General features: G+C 34.0%; 1 protein-coding gene across 23 annotated transcripts in view; it reads right to left on the reverse strand.

The window, feature by feature from the left end:
• The window catches only part of LOC136837228 (ELAV-like protein 2), a 324912-nt gene that overhangs the window by 252432 nt on the left and 56983 nt on the right, over window positions 1–15497 (reverse strand). For 18 of the 23 annotated variants that reach the window (XM_067101962.1, XM_067101953.1, XM_067101948.1 and 15 more), the window contains exon 2: window positions 13079–13218. The exons of 4 other annotated variants lie outside the window; for them this stretch is intronic. The gene's annotated coding sequence lies outside the window, so the exon portion shown is untranslated. Of the gene's footprint in view, window positions 1–13078; window positions 13220–15497 lie in introns of those variants that run through there. One more of the 23 variants, XM_067101923.1, reaches the window with a different exon arrangement.

Below are 15497 nucleotides of genomic sequence, written 5' to 3' on the forward strand. Positions count from 1 at the left end.
AAATTCCCTTCCCTACTTGGAAGCATCTAAGGCTTTGCCAGGAGTCTTCTTGTTGGAAACCTCATGTCGAATTTTGAACCAACACAGCCAAGCCTCAGATGCCCCAAAGTCTGCAACCCCACACAAACCTGTGAGCCCTGAAGCCTTCAATTCAGCCCCATGCACATGAACCCTGTCCAACCTCTCCTGATGAAACCACATCAAGGTCAGTTGTTCAACCTCCTCATGACAGAGCTTGTTAATCACCTTGCAGGCGAGACTCCCAGCCATTATCTTCCTGAAGTCCAATGCATACTTCAGCTTGTTCTTAGCAGCCTTGATGTCCTAAAAGTTACGCCATGCTATGGCATACTCGGCCTTGATTTGAGTCATGGACTGGCTGGTCTTGGTTCTCTAAACAATTTCCAGATTCTTTGGAAGACTTAGCACCTTCCTGGCCCCGTTAGGAGGTGGTAGTGCCATGCACAGTATCACAAACAATAATAACAGCACTTGAAATACTGCAGGTACGCCCATGAAAATCAAGTTTTGGAAAAGCACTGCAACATGGGCTCATACAACAACTGTTTGATAAACAATTACCGACAAATTACGTAAAGCTGGATGAAGGGGCGAAGCATGCATTGCCACGAAATGCGTTGACATCTTTGAAGGCAGCCAATAAGAGAAGGAAACTCTGGTATAATGTTATGATGTATCTGAATTAGACATGCAATATATAATGTGTAAAGATGAAATTACATTTGGGCCAATAGCATAAAAGCTTACAAGCAAATAAGGGCTCATCTTTACACAACTTTCACCATATGTTACCAAAGTTATGAGTACCTTTCTCAGCCAATCTTAAGTCATAAACATTGATGACATGTTATATGACAATGTTTTTAAGCAGCTAACAGTCATGAAAACTCTCAAGCAGACAACAGGCTATCCACCCCTCCCTTACCCCACCCCATAAAATGATTGTAAATAGCATTACCATTGCCTCTTTCTGCCCAAGCAGCGTTGCCAACCAAATTGACGATCTTTTTTCAAATAACATATATAAACAAACACACACGTATATAATATATATATATTATACAAATCCATCCATTACTGTATTTATGCTTGCACTACCCAAAACAGATGGGCAACACAAGGTTTGCAGCTGTCTGCTTGTCTCTGGATAACACAAGCATGAATAATGAATGGACATACACACACACACACACACACACACACATATATATATATATATATATATATATTGCTACATCTTCCCAAGCAGCCAAGCTACCAAAGCTTTAATAGAGTCAGAAGTAAGAAATACAGTGCTTTGCTTACACTGCCCGACAAAGAAGGGCGAAGGAATATTGGCCCCTTCTCAAATCCTTTAATTGCACTCTGTTTACCTCTCCCACTTTCTGTCTGTGAACATGTGACTTCTGGAAGTTCCTTTGTTTTCAGAACACAGCCTTGAGAGGATTAATTCTGGCCAGAGGGAGAATAGAGCCGGCAATACGGATTAAGTGAGAGGTGCAGGCCCCGCAGGAGCAGTGGCCTTGATTGACCACACAGTGACCTTGAATCAAATGATGCGTGCGCATAGAGGAATGACACTAGTTCCTCCTGAACAAGGAAAGCAGCATACAGTAATCCCGGAACCGAGGTCTTAAAAGGACTGACCTAAGGAACAATATGTTAGAGACATATCTGGACACAGTTGAATCACCATCCTTTCCTTTGCTTTTCCCCCTCCTTCAGAGTGCAATGCCCCTACCACAAGGCCCACCTTGCAGGGCTTTAGTCTTCTTATCAGTGAATCCCCCTAAGTCCTCCTCCACCACCATTTCTAAGCTGAATCCACCTCTTCTACGAGGTAAAGTGATCTGTTACAAACGTTATTTTCATTTAGTCACACAGTTCTAAGTCTCTCACTGAACTTCCTACTTTATTTCCACGTGCCAGTATTACATATCAACGTCATCTTGTTAGTGCAGTGTTAGGTAAATTCCAGTGTTTGAGTAATTACATAAAATCATGTGTTCAAGACACCCTTTGCACACTCATCCGCCGCCGTGTCCTACGCTTATCTTTACTGTGTCCTTACTGGTCTTTAATTCGTAAATCTCTCCATTACAGAGGGAACGTTAGCCGCGGAATCCTTCCTTGATTGTGCCTTGCACGTCATGAGCCCCACGACGCCCTTATCAGCATCGTCATAGCGACGGATACATCTTCAAGTGTTAATACAGGCAGGGTGCATTGAAAACGATGTAAACTGCATTTTTATTGAGTTTTTCATACAAAATCCTCCAAATTTTGAGTATTCTGCCGTTTTGGAGCCATATTTCTTCCGTCAGATCGGCGTATGACGCTTCATAACCCTGAATATGTGTCGTAAACCGGGAAATAATTTCTGATGAATATATTTGAAAAGCGTCGTAACCTCAGAACGTCGTAAGCCGGACCCGTCGTAAACCGGGGACTACCTGTAGTCTTGTATTACACTTAACCTCTCAGGCCTTACCTGACTGATTAGTCCATTTCTTCCGATTGTTTACTAATGTAAATATACTTAATCTTAAAACTTACCCTAATTGTTTACTTACAACTGCCTTGTGAGTAGAGCCCTCAGCTCAGTTATATGCCCTTTTTCTTTGTTTACTATGACTAACTGAATCAACTGCAGTCAGAACTATGGAATTTATTGTGGTAAGTAACGTAACCTTTCATTCAGAGTATAACTGGCTCATGGTAAGCAATCCCCAGGTTAAAATCATATGCAGTATAACATATATATATATACACATACATACATACACAGTATTCATGTTCTCACGATTTGCGGACTCATGTGTTCTTGGATTTCTCTTTGGAACGTATCTGCCCTTTATCTGCAGAAAATTTGCCCATTCGCGGTATTTTTCACTGAGAAATATTCACTAAAAATATTGTATTTTCATCCCACTTTCATGACTACTTGCACTGTTTGTGATAAAACTATTAAAATACTCAAGTAATGCTCGAGTTACAATACAGTAATTTGATTTTGCAATGGGGTAAGCAATTAATACCGATACCACAATATTATTTATAAAATATTTTAAAATTTCGCGCGGGTGCAGGCAGCAGCGTAATCAAGCAGTGAGAGAGACCAAATTACAATAGACAACTTTTCCTCCAACTCTTTACCCCATCTTCTAGTTAAAAAAGTAAAAGAGAATGATAAAAGTATTGTCAGTAACATTATACTCTTGCGTAAATGTGCACCCATAAACAACAGACCAAAAACTGTTGTTTTGCTTATAACCGAATCGGATAACAACAGCTGTTTACCTGTATTTCAACCATCGTACGGTAATAAACAATTATTGTACATTATGGCACAACTGATGTCAAGTAGAATAGGACTGATATACTTTTACATTATACCCTTATTCAGTATGGATGAAGGATCGTCAAGGAAATATACTGCTAAATCTAAGCTGCAAGTTCTAGCTGAAGCTGAGAAAACAATGTTCAAGCTGCTAATGACTATACTGCAAATTATCATGCATTGGCAACATGGATGAAACTCGATTGTAATTAAAATACGAGATGAAAGAACACTGAACTATTATTTTTATGCCGATGAATGATAAATAAGTAAAGCTTGTATTATGATGAAATCAAGTGAAAATAGCGATCAGATTCTTGAATTTTTTTTACACAATACAAACACCCCCAAATGGCCATCGTCATCTACTAACAAAAATAATAAATAAATTAATTTCACAATGAGACATATTTTAGCTATATTTCGACTTAAAAACACTTCGTATAACGAAAAATAACCTTGCCCATATAAATAAAGTATCTAGAGATACATTTACGCTAGCTAGAAGCAAGAACTGAATTAAACGCGGCGAAATAAACGCCGCGTAAACATTTCTAAACCAAAACACTGATCGCTAAGATCACAATTTATAATACAAAAGCAATATAAGAATATATACAATATTATTGGATACAGTGAATTAAGGCATAACATTTTAAAAGATCCATGGAAAAGATGTATATTCATTATGTTGATGTTTGTATAATACGATATGTGAATATAGAGTAGAGTATAATGTAAGCTACGCTACCATGTATGTAAACAATATACCATAGTGTAGGCTAAGTTAATTCTTGTTTGCTATTCAATTTCTCTTTGTATTGAATTATCATAAGTCACTTTGCATGTAAAGAACTATATTTTATAGTGTAGGCTATGCTAAATATATTTTATACATGGTACTGAATACCCTAGTGTAGGCTAGGCTATGTTCGAGATACGTTTTGGTATTCACGTTTTTTCCAACAAACGATGGTTTTTTTGGAACCTAACTCCATCATAAGTAGGATAATGCCTGTATAAGCATTTTTTCTTTGTTTTGTGTGTGTTTGAACTATCAGAATAGGCAGTTCTAAGTGTTTTTAGAAGGGTTCTAAGTATTCGCTGGGGCTGTGGTACACATCACCCGTGAATACAGGGGTTTACTGTATACTGTATATATATTAGATATCAAATATAAGGAGCCCATAAAAATGCTAAACTCTCTATTTAGGCAAGTAATGAATGAGTTACAGAAAAGCGGTATTTATACCAGAAGGTCCATAGGTCAGCTGTTACGTCACTCCAGTTGACAATTTCTCTTTAATCTTCTTAATCACTGATTGGAGGAAGATTTTATCTATAATATCCGAGTCTCAGGGTCCTTTTGAAAGGTTCATCATATTTCTTTGTTTAATCAACAGTGATTCCACAATCTGGCTTTTGAACCTTCAATTGCTGCTATAAATTATATGTGACAAATTCCATTTAATTCTGTGATTATGGTTATTTTATGTTGTTAAAAATAGCTGAGCTCTTTTGTCTGTACCTAACTGAACATTTGTGCTGTATTAATCCCTGGGGGTGATTTACCTGTAAAACTGATATAAGGTTGGTCACAGTCGAGGCAAGGGATTTCGTAAACACCCATGTCTTTGGGGACTGGCTTTTGTTGGACAATAATCAGGGATTTGGCTAAGGTATTTGGGTAGGTAAAAGCCAAATCCCTGGTTAACTTCCAACAAAAGCCTGTCCAAAAAGACATGGGAGTTGAGAAAGTCCCTTGCCTAAACTGTGACTAATCTTATATCGGGTTTTGCAGGTAAATCACTCCCCTAGACATTAATACAGCATAAACGTTCAGTTAGGTACGGACACAGAGCTCAGCTATTTTTAACCACATAAATAACCATAATCACAAAATAAACTGGAAATTTCTCACATATAATTTATAGCAGCAATTGTCATTTCAAAAGCCACATGGTGGAATCAGCTTTGACTATATAAAGAAATACAGTGAACTTTTCATAAGGAACCTGGGACTCAGATATTACAGTATAGATAAAACCTTCCTCCAACCAGCGATCAAGAAGATTAAAAGAAATTGTTAACTGGAGCATTTTTTTTTTTGTTGGCACAGCTGCAGCATGCTTTGTGCAGAGTAATCTTGCTCTATGACAGCAACAATCATCTCTTGCACTAATTCTATATTAACCTGAAATTTTCCATCCCTTATGTTTCTTAAACAATAAATGAGCTTCTGGAATATCCGTCATATTATCCCCCTCATATATCTAAATGACCTCACAAAGAATTATTCATCCAACCTAGTCTGTCTGTCTTCTGATATTATTGACCCATCCCTTCTTCTAATGGACAATTTCCCTGTTTCCATTTTACCCAAGGTTATTTCAATAATGGTTCTGTGGGCTACCCTAAAACCAACGCCAATGTTTGTCAAACTATTCTCTCATTGCTTATTGATCTTCATTCAACTTCTTTATCTAGACTTTGAGTACTTAGTACAGGTCAACCATCACTGATCTGGCATCATTCATTGGGACCTGTAGGGCAATGGAAAAGTAATTTTGCCTGATTACAGACTGTTTAGGTTAGAATACACTTAACCCAACAATAAACCACCTCATCCTACCTTCAAAATACCATATAAATTAATACAAGTTGTTTAATAAGGAAGAAAGACATATAAAATGAAAATAGTGAAATTTTACTGAAGCACAGGCAAACTAATTGGCACAGGTAATTCTGCTGACCTACACAAGAAAGTTCATCACTGCCAATTCCAGGGTGAAGAGATGGATTTTGCAAATAAGCTCATTTACATGTTAGGTGAAGGGCTGTCATGATTCTCATTTTCTTCATCTTGGATTTTTTTTATACATTTCATGCTCTTCTCGTTTATATTTTTACTGTATTTTCTCATTTTTATTTTTACAACTCAAAAGATAAATGCAATCGTGTGCCTACTGTATGTAAAAATGCACAAACTCATGCACTGGCACAACTTGCACCAGCTGGTTTTGACTGGTGTTACAAAATTTTTTAAATTTATATTTTACGTTATTCTCATTCTTATTTTTTTTTACCATAATTTCTCTTTTTATTATTTTTACAATCCAATAGATAACTGCAATTGTGTGCCTAGGTATGTACGAACACACGAACTCATCTGCTGGCATCAGAGAACTTGCTACAGCTTGTTTTGGTTCGTGTTGTTACTCTTATGATTTTCTATTTATAATTTATGCTATTCTCATTTGTACTTTTACTGTACTTTCTCATTTTTATTTTTATAACCCAAAATATGAACCATATCATGCGCCTGGTGTACGTACGAAAGCACTCATTCACTAGTATAGAAGAACTTGCTACAGCTTGTTTTTGATTGTTATGTTTATGATGTTTTTATTTATACCTTACGCTATTCTCATTCATATTTTTTTTATTTTCTTTTTTATTTTTACAACCCAAAAGAGAACCACAATCGTGTGCCTCGCACACATACGAATGTACAAACTCATTCGCTGGCATCGGAGAACTTGCTACAGGCTTGTTTTGGTTTGTGTTGTTATGCTTAGGATTTTTTAAATTTATATTTTATGCTTTTCTCATTTATGTTTATACTGTCCTTTCTCATTTTTTTTAATTTCTAAAGTTAAGTATACCCTAGTTTAACCAGACCACTCAGCTGATTAACAGCTCTCCTAAAACCCAAAAGGTAAAGTTAATCATGTGCATAGGGTATGTATCTATACGAATGTGCAAACTCATTCTCTGGCATTGGAAAACTTGCTGCAGATTGTTTCAGTTTGTGTTGTTACACACACACACACACACATATATATATATATATATATATATATATATATATATATATATATATATATATATATATATTATATATATATATATATATACACATATATACATATATATATATATACATATATATATATATATATATATATATATATATATATATATATATATATATATATATATATATATATATATATATATATATATATATATATATATATATACACATATATATACACAACACACACACATATATATTATATTATATATATATATATATATATATATATATATATAGGCAGTTCTAGTTTCTGATTCCATTTTTATGCTGTAAATAAACGGAAAAAATACGAAAATCTTAGTTTTAATGCTTTATATATTGAAAACAATGCAAATACATTTTTATTGAGTTTTTATTAAAAACCTCCAAATTTTGATTATTCTGCCATTTTGGTGCCATATTTCTTCCAACGGATCATACATACCATATATATATATATATATATATATATATATATATATATATATATATATATATATATATATATATATATATATATATATATATATATATATATACAAGTCCCATTTTATGCTGTCGTAACCCGAAAAATCGTAAAACATCGTCGAAAATCGTCAAAAATCATAAGAAAACCTACTTTTAATGCTCTGGGTGCATTGAAAACAATGCAAACTAATTTTTATTGAGTTTTACATCAAAAAACCTTCAAATTTTGATTATTCTGCCATTTTGGGGCCATATTTCTTCCGACGGATCGGCGTATGACACGTAACCTTAGAAACATGCGTCGTAAGCCAGGAAATAATTTCTGATGAATATATTTGAAAAGTAAACCTCGAACGTCGTATATACCGTCGTAAACAGGGACTGCCTATATATATATATATATATATATATATGCACATATATATATATATTATATACATACCATTTGGCTTGTGTTGTTACATATATAGAGATATATATACAAATCTATATATATAATAATATATACATACCATATACACATGCACATATACATATTCCGTTTTATATACATACATAAAGCAAAAATCGTCGAAAATCGTAAAAATAAGAAAATCTATTTTAATATTTATTGTATTGAAAAACAATGCAAATACATTTTTATCATGTTTTTCATAAAAAAATCAAATTTGATTATTCTGCCATTTTGGAGCCATATTTCTTCCGACCATTGGCGTACATGACACGTCGTACCCTGGAACATGTGTATATAGCCTATATATATATATATATAGTGATCCCTCGTCTGCTCATGGATAATATATATATATATAAGTGAAATTCCAGAAGTAGCATTGGCCCCTCTAGGGAGGCATATACAGTACTGTATATACATGGTATATATTTAAAGGCTTTACTGTATAGGGGTTCCACACTGTTATAAACACTTCCTATGCATAAACACTGTAAACTATTTTGAAAATATCAAAACATGCATAAAAAAGATCTTCCCATATTTGTAATGCTTTGTTCTGAGAATCAGCTGACTGAAAACAATACAACATAAAGAATTAGGAAAATAATTTTTTAGTAAAAAAGAAAAAATTTATCAATGAAATTATTTTTAATTCTGTACATAAAAGATTATGATACAGTAATTCTTCATTGAGAGAGAGAGAGAGAGAGAGAGAGAGAGAGAGAGAGAGAAAATGGTGTGTACTGTACAGCACAGTAGCTTGGGATAGAGACTAAGTCTTGACAAGCTGGTGATGAGAGTATACAGTATCCTTGAGTTGCTTATGTATGAAATTCATTTAATTATTTTTACAGTGATTTAAGATGAAACATCAACAGTGATAAGATATTCTCTTATGTACCACTAAATGCCTTGTCCGAGTATGTATTACTATTTTGATCTCCTATCACAGTAATATACATAAAAAAAGATCATCCCATATTTGTAATGTTTACGTTTTAGAATCATATATGACTGAAGCTACATATATATAAAGAATTAGGAAAATAATTTTTTTAGTTGCTAAAGAAATAAATTTGTCAATAAATTATTTTTAATTCTGTACATAAAAGTTTATGATACAGTATATATTTCATTGAGAGAGATAGAGAGATATATGGTGTACTGTACAGCACAGTATACGAGACTGTATACAGTATCCATAGTTGTTTACATATGAAATTCATTTTAATTATTTTTACAGTGATTTAGATGAAACATCAACAGTGATAAGATATTCTCTTATATACCACTACATACCTTGTCCGATGCCTATGGGTATATATAAACATACAGTCATATATATATCTCGCATATATTCTTCTCATAACACATGAAACATATGTTTTCCGCAATATATGCCGATATGGTGGTACTTTTTAATTTTAATTTTATGAATATTTCTAAAAATATATACATGAAGCATCTTTTGTTTAACTTCATTTTGTACTGAATTATATGTCATAATGCAATGAACCAACAGTACTAGCAGATAATAATTATTAATGGAATTAATGAAATATTTGGGTCTATATATATACACTATTTTTGAAATTTCCGAAAATCCATATATATTTTCTATTATAATATACATATATGGAAAAATATATCGTAATCCATATAGTTGAACCGATACATTCACATATATATATATATATATGTATGTATGTGTGTATATATATGTATACATATATATATATATATATATATATATATATATATATATATATATATATATATATATATATATATATATATATATATATATATATATATATATATATACATATATACATATATACATATATACATACACATATATATATTATATACATACGTACATACATACAAAAAATCAGCCAATACAGGCAGTCCCCGGTTAACAGCAGGCTCGGTTGACAGCCATCCAGTTTTATGGGGCTTGTCTAGCGACGAAAATCTCAATTTTCGGCGCCGAAAATCACCATTTCCGCTTATCGGCGTCGATAAATGGGTATTGGCGCCGATACATACCTAACAGAGGCGCCGATAATAAAAAATCGGCGCTTTTCGGCGCCGATAACCCTAAAAATCGCCAAAATTGCTGATTTTTGGTTATCATCACAACCCCAGAAACGGAACCCCACCGATAACCGGGGACTGCCTATACTTAAAACCCCTCTAAAAACACTTAGAACTGCCCATTTTGATAGTTTAAACACAAGAAAAATCAGTTCTTCATCGGAGGGGTGGGTAGAGCTCTCTGCTATCACGCTGTTGGCCCAGCGTTCAACTCTCCGACCGGCCAATGAAGAATTAGAGGAATTTATTTCTGGTGATAGAAATTCATTTCTCATCATAATGTGGTTCGGATTCCACAATAAGCTGTAGGTCCCATTGCTAGGTAACCAGTTGGTTCTTAGCCACGTAAAATAAACTAATCCTTCGGGCCAGCCCTAGGAGAGCTGTTAATCAGCTCAGTGGTCTGGTTAAACTAAGATATACTCAACTTTCAACAAGAAAAATCCTGTAAAAATGCTTATACCTGAGTGTTTTAATAGTTTTATCACAAAAAGTGCATTTATTCATGAAAAATACAGGAAAATACAGTAATTAGTGAATGTTTCTCAGTGAAAAATACTGCAAATGGGCAAATTTTCTGCGAATAATGAGTAGATATGTTCCACAGATAAACCCGTGAATGCATGAGTCCGCGAATGGGGGGTTTACTGTATGTATGCATGTATGTATGTTCCAGTAGCATCAAATAACAGTGTTCCGGTTTTATGGCACTTGGCAAACAACATTATTAACAGATTTTCGTTGTTGGTAAGCAGTTTATCGGTGCCGATAACCAGTTAATGGTGCTGTTAAGTGGTTTATTGGTGCTTATGATATATATATATATATATATATATATATATATATATATATATATATATATATATATATATATATATATATATATATATATATATATATATATATACAGGCAGTCCCCACTTACCAGTGGCATCAGATAACAGCGTTCTGGTTTTACGGCACTTGACAAACAACAACACTGTTAACAGATTTTCGTTGTTGGTAAGTAGTTTATCGGTGCCGATAACCAGTTAATGGAACTGTGAAGTGAGTGTATTGGCGCTATGTCATCGCAAACGCCATTTATTACCATAATTATTGTGATGTTCCAGTTAACAAATACAATAAACATATGTGAGCAAACTAAAATATTCGTAGGATAAAAAAAAGACTTTGAACATATGAATGAGAGATCATAACAGCAAATTTCATCACTGTAAATCAACAACATTGCCCCACATTACTCTAATGATAAAATTAAATATTCATTGGAGAAAAAAAAAAAAAAAAAAAAAAAAAAAAAAAATGCATATTCCTTAGAACGAGAGAAAACAAATGTCTAAGTTTCATTACTGTACAGTAAACCCCCGCCATTCAAGTTCTCACGATTCGTGGATTTCTCTACAGAACATAAGTACACAATATTCGCAGAAAATTCACCCATCTGCGGTATTTTTCACTGAGAAATATTCACTACTGTATTTTCATACCATTTTCATTACTAAATGCATTTTTTGTGATAAAACTATTAAGATACTCAGGTACATGCATTTTTTGGATTTTTTTTTTTTTTGTGTTTGAACTATCAAACTAGGCAGTTCTGTGTTTTTAGGGGGGTTTTAAGTATCTGCGGGTTTTAGCTATTTGCACAGGGGGGTGTGGTACGCACTCCTGAGAATACGGGGGGTTTACTGTGGTTCAAAATAAAACCCCCACCTCCATTACCTTCAAGATAAAAGTAATATATTCATATAAAGAAAAAACAGTCTTAGAATGAGAGAAAACCACAGTAAGTTTCATTACCATAGTTTAAAATAACAACCTCACCCCTTCACCCTTTTAATAAACTAAAATATTCATAGAAAAAAAAATATTCCTTAGAATGATAGAAAACAAGTCTAAGTTTCATTACCATAGTTCAAAATAACACCCACCCCACCATTAACCTAATGATAAAATTAAAATATTAATAGGAAGACAAGACTGCAAACATATTCTTCAAAGAGCAAAACCAACAATCTAAGTTTCACAAGCACAGTTCAAAATAACACTACTGTACTTCCCTCATTACCCTAGTGATAAAACTAAAATATCAATAAAAAAAATTGTAAACATATCCCTTAGAATAAGAGAAAACAACAGTCTAGTTTCACTAAAACTGTTCAAAACAACATCCCCCTCCATTAACCTTATGATACAGCTAAAATATTCAAAGTAAAACAAGACTGTGAACACAATCTGAGAATGAGAGAAAACAATAGTCTGTTTCATTACTGTAGTTCAAAATAACATCCCCCCACCTTAACCTTATGATAAAACTAAAATATTCATAGAAAAAACCTGTGAACATATTCCTTAGAATGAGAGAGAAAAAGGCCTGTTTCACTACTGTAGTTCAAAACATCCTCCACATTACCCTAAAACCAAACATATAAAAAAATTCCAATTACCAATGCTCTTAAGGGCATGCTGTACTACAGAAAATATCAGTGGCAAGGCAACATTAACTTATTACAACACTGTGATATACAAAAATCCATACAATATGTCACAAACAACTATCACCATCATCATAGTTTAAAAAGCCCATCCTGTTAGACTTTCTGCATTTTCATATGGCTGGCTCAAAAGAGTTGTACTCTTGTAGTCTGACAGCCATATGGCAAAAGAGCAAATGGAGAAGAGAAAAAGCAAGTCAGCAACCCTAGTTAAAAAATGCCTCATACAGTTCTTAAGGAAGACACAAGCATTGTAATACAGTAATCCAAACAATGCAACTACAACATTCTCTATACAAAAACCTCTGCAGTAGCAAAAAATGGAGAACAGTACTCACATTTGAAGATACTGATCAGACAAATTATGGGAGGAGCAGCCCTTCCCTATTTCAGCTGTTCTAAAAGGGGGGCTGCTTCAACTTGGCACACCCAATGTTTAGTATGTTCTGAGACAATGGTGCTAACTGTGATGGCCTGTCTGAAAAGATTGAAAATTTGAGTTAAACTGTGTTATATGACAGAAACCAGATGACAAGCAAAATTCTAAACCATGCTGTAATATCACTGACAGCGTTCATATTTCTAAATACATTAAAACTTTTTTATATTTTATTCATATCAGACAATGATTAAATTCAAATGTATCGACAAAACAAAAATGAGGTTACAGTGAACATAGTGTATTGACAAACAGAGTATGATTAAAAACCCCTTAAGCACTGTATCAAACCAACATATATGATGCAAAGGTATACCATCATTGAGCTAACACTGGATAAACTACTTTATGCTTTCAAATATTTAAGGACATTCAAAACCTCAAGTGGGCAAAGACCAAAAATTTTGAGTTGATTCTCAAAATACTCTAGAAAAACTAAAGTTCTTGGTTAAATAACCTTATTTTACTGGGAATGTGATAAGAGATACCAATACAAAATAAACATATTACAGAAACTGCTATCCCACTTCTAAACAAGTGTTGCCAAGTGTCCAGTACAACATAGGCAATAACCATACAGTATTTACTTTGTTAGGTGGTGCATGTGAGCTGATCTTAAGGATACAGTATACTTTTCCATGATGATATGCAGGATGTAAATGGACTTGCTCAGGTGCGTGGATATTTAGGCTGTAGTAAACAAATGGGGAACAACACTGACAAGTAAAAAATTGTGCCGAAGTTTCTTCGGTGCAACAGTTTTCTGAACAACCGCTACAGCATATAATCAAGGCCACCGAAAACAGATCTATCCTTCAGTGGTCTCGGTATAATGCTGTATGAGCAGCGGCCCATGAAACTTTAACCACGGCCCGGTGGTAGCCTATCCTATATTGTTACCAGAAGCACGATTACGGCTAACTTTAACCCTAAATAAAATAAAAACTACTGAGGCTAGAGGCCTGCAATCTGGTATGTTTGATGATTGAAGGATGGATGATCAACATACCAATTTTCAGCCCTCTAGCCTCAGTAGTTTTTAAGATCTGAGGGTGGACAAAAAGTGTGGACAAAAAAGTGAGGACAGACAAAGCCGGGACAGTAGTTTTCATTTACAGAAAACTAAAATGGAAGCTAAAGTGTGGTTTTGACTGTACACACAAATATAGACAAAAAAGGCCTTGGTATGCACCAACACCACAGAAAAATATATAAAACACAACAACTTATTGCTCAAGCATCACAAACAAGGCGAATGCAAGTTGATGATTAGCTGCTTATCCTACCGGTATTTTATATAATTATCCAGTATTTGCTGAAATAAATTCCCTTATGGGAATTCCATAATGTAATCTGTCAAACACAATTTCGGTCAGAAAGGCAGACTAAGATTGAATACAGTCTCCAACCCAAGTGGGTTCTTCAAAAAAACAAAGCCTTATCACCCTAATGCAGTTCCCTCATCAGCCCTTGGCTCCTATGGTATCTTCCCTACTCCTAAATCTTTATCACCTCCACCCACTGTCTCCAGACTTCATGAGTTTTAAACATCACTGTTTTATGTTATTCAGTGATTCAGACTCAGACTAAAATGTCCAGCAATGCCACAACCATATGGGCTCTCACTAAGTTTTACATCAGCCTTCAAGATAAGATTACACAATTACTTCATGTTATTTAACATGGTTTGGTATGTTCAATGACAATAATGACATTGCTGTCCTTCACAGAGTACAATATATATATTTTTAGTACGTGTATGTGTATTTATACACTTTTATGCCTCATATTATGAAACATAATACCTGTGTGCACAACTCAAAATGCAGTTTTATAAATAATGTTGGGTTACTTGTTTTGAATTAGAAACGTTTATGGTATTTTATGCACTGATTTTTGTATAAATATTTTTCATATACTCTGTGTAATATGTTAGTACTGTACTGTATATAAACTATGGCAATCATGAAGTGTTCCTCGGCAATAATGTATTTTTAGAAGCAATTCATTGCGGAGAAATCTCGGGAATTGAATAGGTAAATGAATCTTTAAAACCGGACGAAAATTACAAAACATGGTCTAGGATAGGCTATTAACTAACATTTCTAGAATTGATGTAAACTATATCATGGTATGCAAGCTGGCTTCAGGGTCTTGGGACTCATTTTGGTCCCATCAAAAGAATGATGAAGTGAACTGACTCTCATCATGAAATCAGCCATAGAACAGGCTGTACTTTGAGTAAGAGGGCATCAGGAACATGCCAACAGTGTGAATCTTTATCTCTTACTTAGATTTTAAAATCTTACAGAAAGCTG

This window comes from Macrobrachium rosenbergii, chromosome 58 (assembly GCF_040412425.1).
Source record: "Macrobrachium rosenbergii isolate ZJJX-2024 chromosome 58, ASM4041242v1, whole genome shotgun sequence".
Lineage (NCBI taxonomy): Eukaryota > Metazoa > Arthropoda > Malacostraca > Decapoda > Palaemonidae > Macrobrachium > Macrobrachium rosenbergii.